General features: G+C 33.3%; 1 long non-coding RNA gene across 1 annotated transcript; it reads right to left on the reverse strand.

Annotated features, from left to right (window-relative positions):
• Positions 1–1,630: 1,630 nt before the first annotated feature.
• On the reverse strand, positions 1,631–4,305 carry LOC126733878 (uncharacterized). Its single transcript, XR_007659896.1, has 2 exons — positions 4,239–4,305; positions 1,631–2,095 (listed from the first exon to the last, which is right to left on the reverse strand). It is a non-coding gene; the product is annotated as an uncharacterized LOC126733878 (long non-coding RNA).
• Positions 4,306–6,541: the final 2,236 nt, after the last annotated feature.

Here is a 6,541-nt window from a genome sequence, read left to right on the forward strand (position 1 = left end):
ATTTTCATTTATTTATTTGTCTTTTCCTGTATTTTTTTTACTTTATTCATTTTAGCATTTTTTGTCAATAATTTTGAACATTATCGAGACGAGGCTAACAAAATGAAAAGTAGTGTCACCGTTGTAACGCTACCGCGATTATTTGTTTGTCGTGGTTTTGGATACACGTCAGTTGCTGTCTTTTATGTTAGGCCGAGAAGAAGAGGGAAAATCTGACAGGTTTGACAGTTCTTAAGTTACGCAAACAGGCGTGCGTTCGGAAATCGTTAGACTGGACTGAAGCTACCACAACACCTGGTTGCAAATAACCGGTTGTCGGTCGCTACCGATAATTATTTTCGGTTACTTAATTAACCGATTGATTAATTAATTTCATTGTTTTACAACAAAAACGTACAATATTATAGGGTTAAGTGGGCTTTTGGGGATCAGGACTGTTTATGTAATTTATGGTCATTTGGAAACAGTGTCGTTACAAGTTAAGGATTGTTCATGGACCTGTTGAATGTGATATTCAGTATTATTTCATTTAGAAATATTAATCTATGTACAATTCTCAAAGGTGGAAAATGCAAGAGCCGTTTCAAGTGGAACCACTGCTTCTTAATTACTAATCGAATGTTTATTTATTTATTTTACTATTTTCTTGTAAATTTCCAAATTCGTCGATTTAGCATTTTCCTTCATTTATGGGCATAGTCCATGAACATTATTGAGACAAGACTGAAAAAATGACAAGTGACGTCATCGTCGCAACGCCACCACGATTATTTATTTACTTATGTTTGTTATGGTTTTAGATACACGTCATTTGCCCCATTCTGTTTCTACCTTTTTTTAGTCTGAGAAGAAGAGGATAATTCTGGCAGCTCTGCTTTGACAGTTCTCAAGAGCCCTTTCAAGTAGGGATGGGCGGTTATTAAAAAATAACCGGTTATCAGTTAACCGGTTAATTTGAGACTTAGGTTAAACCTTGAACGGTTAACCGTGCGTAAAAAACCGGTTATTGTAATAACCTATTCGGTTACTTAATTACTATATTCGGTTAATTAATTAACCGATGGATTAATTAATTTCATTTATTAAATTTTATTTAGAAATATTAATCTATGTACAATTCTCAAAGGTGGAAAATGCAAGAGCCGTTTCAAGTGGAACCGCTGCTTCTTAATTAATAATCGAATGTTTATTTATGTATTTTGCTATTTTCTTGTAAATTTCCGAATTCCTCAATTTAGCATTTTCCTTCACTTATGGTCATGGTCCATTAACATTATTGAGGCAAGACTGAAAAAGTGACAAGTGACGTCATCGTCGCAACGCCACCACGATTATTTATTTATTTATGTTTGTTGTGGTTTTAGATACACGTCATTTGCCTCATCCTGTTTCTATCTTTTTTTTAGCCTGAGAAGAAGAGGATAATTCTGGCAGCTCTGCTTTGACAGTTCTCAAGAGCCCTTTCAAGTAGGGATGGGCGGTTATTAAAAAATAACCGGTTATCAGTTAACCGGTTAATTTGAGACTTAGGTTAAACCTTGAACGGTTAACCGTGCGTAAAAAACCGGTTATTGTAATAACCTATTCGGTTACTTAATTACTATATTCGGTTAATTAATTAACCGATGGATTAATTAATTTCATTTATTAAATTTTATTTAGAAATATTAATCTATGTACAATTCTCAAAGGTGGAAAATGCAAGAGCCGTTTCAAGTGGAACCGCTGCTTCTTAATTAATAATCGAATGTTTATTTATGTATTTTGCTATTTTCTTGTAAATTTCCGAATTCCTCAATTTAGCATTTTCCTTCACTTATGGTCATGGTCCATTAACATTATTGAGGCAAGACTGAAAAAGTGACAAGTGACGTCATCGTCGCAACGCCACCACGATTATTTATTTATTTATGTTTGTTGTGGTTTTAGATACACGTCATTTGCCTCATCCTGTTTCTATCTTTTTTTTAGCCTGAGAAGAAGAGGATAATTCTGGCAGCTCTGCTTTGACAGTTCTCAAGAGCCCTTTCAAGTAGGGATGGGCGGTTATTAAAAAATAACCGGTTATCAGTAAACCGGTTAATTTGGTTGGGAACTGAAACGTAAAAAACCGGTTATTGTAATAACCTATTAAATTTCAACATTTAGGACATTAATTTTGTATTTATGTAACCAAATTCGAGGGTATAGAGATTGGTGAGCACAAAACAATCTGATATTTGGTTACACATAATAAATAACACCTCACATAAAATATTGATGTCAATAAAAAAAAAATTTAATAATTTTGGGATCATTTTTATTAATACTTAAATTTTCCAAAAACTATCTTCTAGAGAAACTAAAAATACTAATTGATTGGAGTATTCGGGTGTCAATCTGCTCCTATGGTCTGTGCAAATATTATTTAATAATGAAACCACCACACAATCCTGCTGGTTTCAGGAAACGCCCCTTTGTTTTCTATCTAATAGCGGATTGGATCACTATTTCTTGATATTAATGGCTGAGTCAAGTATAGTTTAAACTCTGTTAGCAAACCTCCACTTGTATAATCCTCATCCATAGAAAACCTTACTATTTTAGCATCATATTCCTTTTGCTCTTTTCCACCTAAATTTTTATTTTTTCATTTGATGCTTTTACACCTTGTAGTTTAATATTTTTGTCAACCTGTAATTTATTATGTCTAATGGCATTTGCAGCATTAAGTGGAGAACTGAAATTACATTTTTTGAATCTTGGGTTTCCGGTTATTGCTTCAATTAGTCGGTTATCAGGTTTAACCTAAAGACAAGAATAACCGGTTAATAATCGGTTATTCGATATGAAAAAACCGTTTATTGCAAAAACCGGTTATTTTTGTCCATCCCTACTTTCAAGTGGAATCGGTTGTAACGATAGTCAGGCCCGCAATTAATTAATAAGATAAGTTATTGAATCTTCATTTATTTATTTTGCCTTTTTTATTATTTTTTTTTAATCTTTTACTATAATTTTTTCTTTATTTAGTCATTTTAGCATTTTTCGTCAGGAATCATGAACATTATGGAGACAAGCCTGGTCAGGTTCCAACACTACCGCGATTATTAATTTTAAAGTTTGTCATTGTTTTGTATACACGTCAGTTATCTATAAGCGGCTCTTAGGTTAGACTAAGAAGAGAAAAATTCTGACAAGTTTGATAGTTCGTAACTGTCACGGTAATGAAGGCAGTAATTATTTATTTTAATATCTGTCATCGATCTGTACTCACATTATATCACATGTTATATGGTTATGTATTTTTTAATCTTTGCCCGGTCGCCTAGGCCGGCCCTGGCCTGGTTGGAGCCGTTTATATAACATCCTTTTTCCGGTTACTAACCTTAAACGTCTATAATATGTGGCGCCATTCATTATTCAAACCGTAAACCGACCAAAAATGCAGATTTCTTCAGCATTGTTTGCAACAATTCCAATATTGTATCATAGAGGGAGCCAATAAATGACTGAACTTACGCAAAATGTACTTTACGGCATTATTGAATTTACATTATTTAAGTAACTTATTTATTTAAAATCATAAAGTTCGTACCGACTTAATTGCGTCGAATCTTAATTAATATAAATTCGTAAATGACGGATTTCGTGTATATTTCAAGAGAGCAGAAGACATTTTCTCCCTTCTGGGCCTATTTTAAGTAAAGTATACCAACACAAAAATGGGACTTTGATCCATAAACTGGTCAAGCATTATTAAACAAAAAATAAACTTTGCCGCTTGTAATTAAGAGCGAGCGAGCCCACGTGAAAAAAAATAATCACGGGCAATTTGCAAAAGAATTTTACGCTTATAGGCGCCGATATGCTTGACTTGCTTACCTACACCAATTCAATAACAAACATAATAAGACCTTACATAGATGTAAATTTTTTCGTTATCGTGGTAGCAAATCCTTGTAAACTGATACATATCAAAACGTCAATTAAAGGCCAAAAATCAATTCCTAAACCGCAGTTAAATGGGAAAAATCTCGGTGAAACCGTTGAATGAATAAATATACAACTAAATGCAGGTATTAAGCTCTTTAATAAAGGATATTTCAAGGGCGATATTCTAATTAAAATCATTAAATCACTTGAATGAACATTACGCAATTATTTGCTCAAAGAGAGTTTTTGTAGTTGATACATTAATGTTGGGCGAATTAATCATTTTTATTTTAAACACGTAATAAAATCATCAAAATACTCACTTTTTATAAGAAAGACCATTTTATGCACTATAAATAATATTTTTAATATTTAGAAGTTCCATTTTACATTCATAACCTAACCTAAACGTCAGTCATCTGTCACCTGTCAGGTTATTTATTGCAACGTTGCCGCATGCAGCTTATACCAGTTTTCGCCGCCATGATTAACATTATTGTTTATAATAAAATTATTGTTTATAATAAAATCATAAAAATAAACACTTTTTTACCCGTTGGATACATTTTTAATACACGTTTCATATTAAAATAATATTTTTTTAAATTTAGAATTTTCATTTTACATATTCATAACCTTCAACAAAAAATCTAACCTAAACGTCAGTCATCTGTCACTTGTCAGGAATTCTAATGGCGACGTTGCCGCATGCATCTTAGCAGTTGTCACCAGCATGATTAATATAAAATTATTAACCGATTCCAAGCGGTCTATCGATAATAACCGTTCCTAAATGGTATTAACCAAACACGTCCAAGCGGTTATAGTTATAACCCTGTTGACATATGTGACGTCACCGATTAGCCCTTATACGTCATCAATTTGGAACGGTAATTACCGACGTCCGGAGCTGTTTTCTAAACGTCAAATGTCAAAGATATTGAAATAAGCGCGGGAAAAAACAAACAACAAATTATTTCCTTTTTAAAGATCACAAAATTTATTATGGCTAATAAGTTTTCTTTTTTGATATTTATGTTTAAGAACTAATTACATATAACATTACTGGCGCGTCTGGGGTATTATTTACAAACAAACAAAATGATGACAGCGACAGCTGACAAATTACGAAATTTCTTCAACCAAACACGTCCAAGCGGACACGATTGGTTATGTTATAAAGGGACTGTTCAAGGTCAACCAAGGGCTTAACCGCGGTTAAAACCGATAGATCGCTTGGAATCGGTTAATATAACACGCGTTGACGTTGACATTAGTAATTGATCTAGGCTGCGTTCATCAGAACAAAGCGATGCAGAAGCGCTCGAAGCGCAGAAGCATCCTTGAAGTTCAGCAGAAAAAATTGCATCGCTTTAATAAGCGCTTTATTCTGATGAACGCGACCGTATTGGCGCTTTCTCAAGTGACGAGCGGGTTGCCTAAAATGATGTTGCCAACTGATGCGCTTTACTAAAAATTTTGAAAATAACAAAAGTACCATCATTTTGCAAAATATCTTATTTTCACTAAAAGTTCCGCTAAAAAATTTCATTTCCACTAAAATTTCCATCATGGTGGATTTTGATAACGCCATTCCACTAAATGACTATCAAAACCACTAGATCTAGTGGAAAATCTACTGTGTTGGCAACACTGGTTCCATTTTACATTTATAACCTAACCTAAACGTCAGTCATCTGTCACCTGTCAGGTTATTTATTGCAACGTTGCCGCATGCAGCTTATACCAGTTTTCGCCGCCATAATTAACATTATTGTTTATAATAAAATTATTGTTTATAATAAAATCATAAAAATAAACACTTTTTTACCCGTTGGATACGTTTTTAATACACGTTTCATATTAAAATAATATTTTTTTAAATTTAGAATTTTCATTTTACATATTCATAACCTTCAACAAAAAATCTAACCTAAACGTCAGTCATCTGTCACTTGTCAGGTATTCTAATGGCAACGTTGCCGCATGCATCTAAGCAGTTGTCACCAGCATGATTAATATAAAATTATTAACCGATTCCAAGCGGTCTATCGGTAATTACCGTTCCTAAATGGTATTAACCAAACACGTCCAAGCGGTTGTTGTTATAACCGTGTTGACATATGTGACGTCACCGATTAGCCCTTATACGTCATCAATTTGGAACGGTAATTACCGACGTCCGGAGTTGTTTTCTAAACGTCAAATGTCAAAGATATTGAAATAAGCGCGGGAAAAAACAAACAACAAATTATTCCCTTTTTAAAGATCACAAAATTTATTATGGCTAATAAGTTTTCTTTTTTGATATTTATGTTTAAGAACTAATTACATATAACATTACTGGCGTCTGGGGTATAACAAAATGATGACAGCGACAGCTGACAAATCACGAAATTTCTTCAACCAAACACGTCCAAGCGGACACGATTGGTTATGTTATAAAGGGACTGTTCAAGGACACATCTCGTGAGAGTCGCGGTTAAAACCGATAGATCGCTTGGAATCGGTTATTGTTTATTATAAAATCATAAAAATACTCACTTTTTACAGGCAAGACCATTGTAGACAATTTTTTATACACTAAATAATTTTTTTTTAATTTGAACTTCCATTTTACATTCAT

The sequence above is a fragment of the Anthonomus grandis genome, chromosome 3, assembly GCF_022605725.1.
Source record: "Anthonomus grandis grandis chromosome 3, icAntGran1.3, whole genome shotgun sequence".
NCBI lineage: Eukaryota > Metazoa > Arthropoda > Insecta > Coleoptera > Curculionidae > Anthonomus > Anthonomus grandis.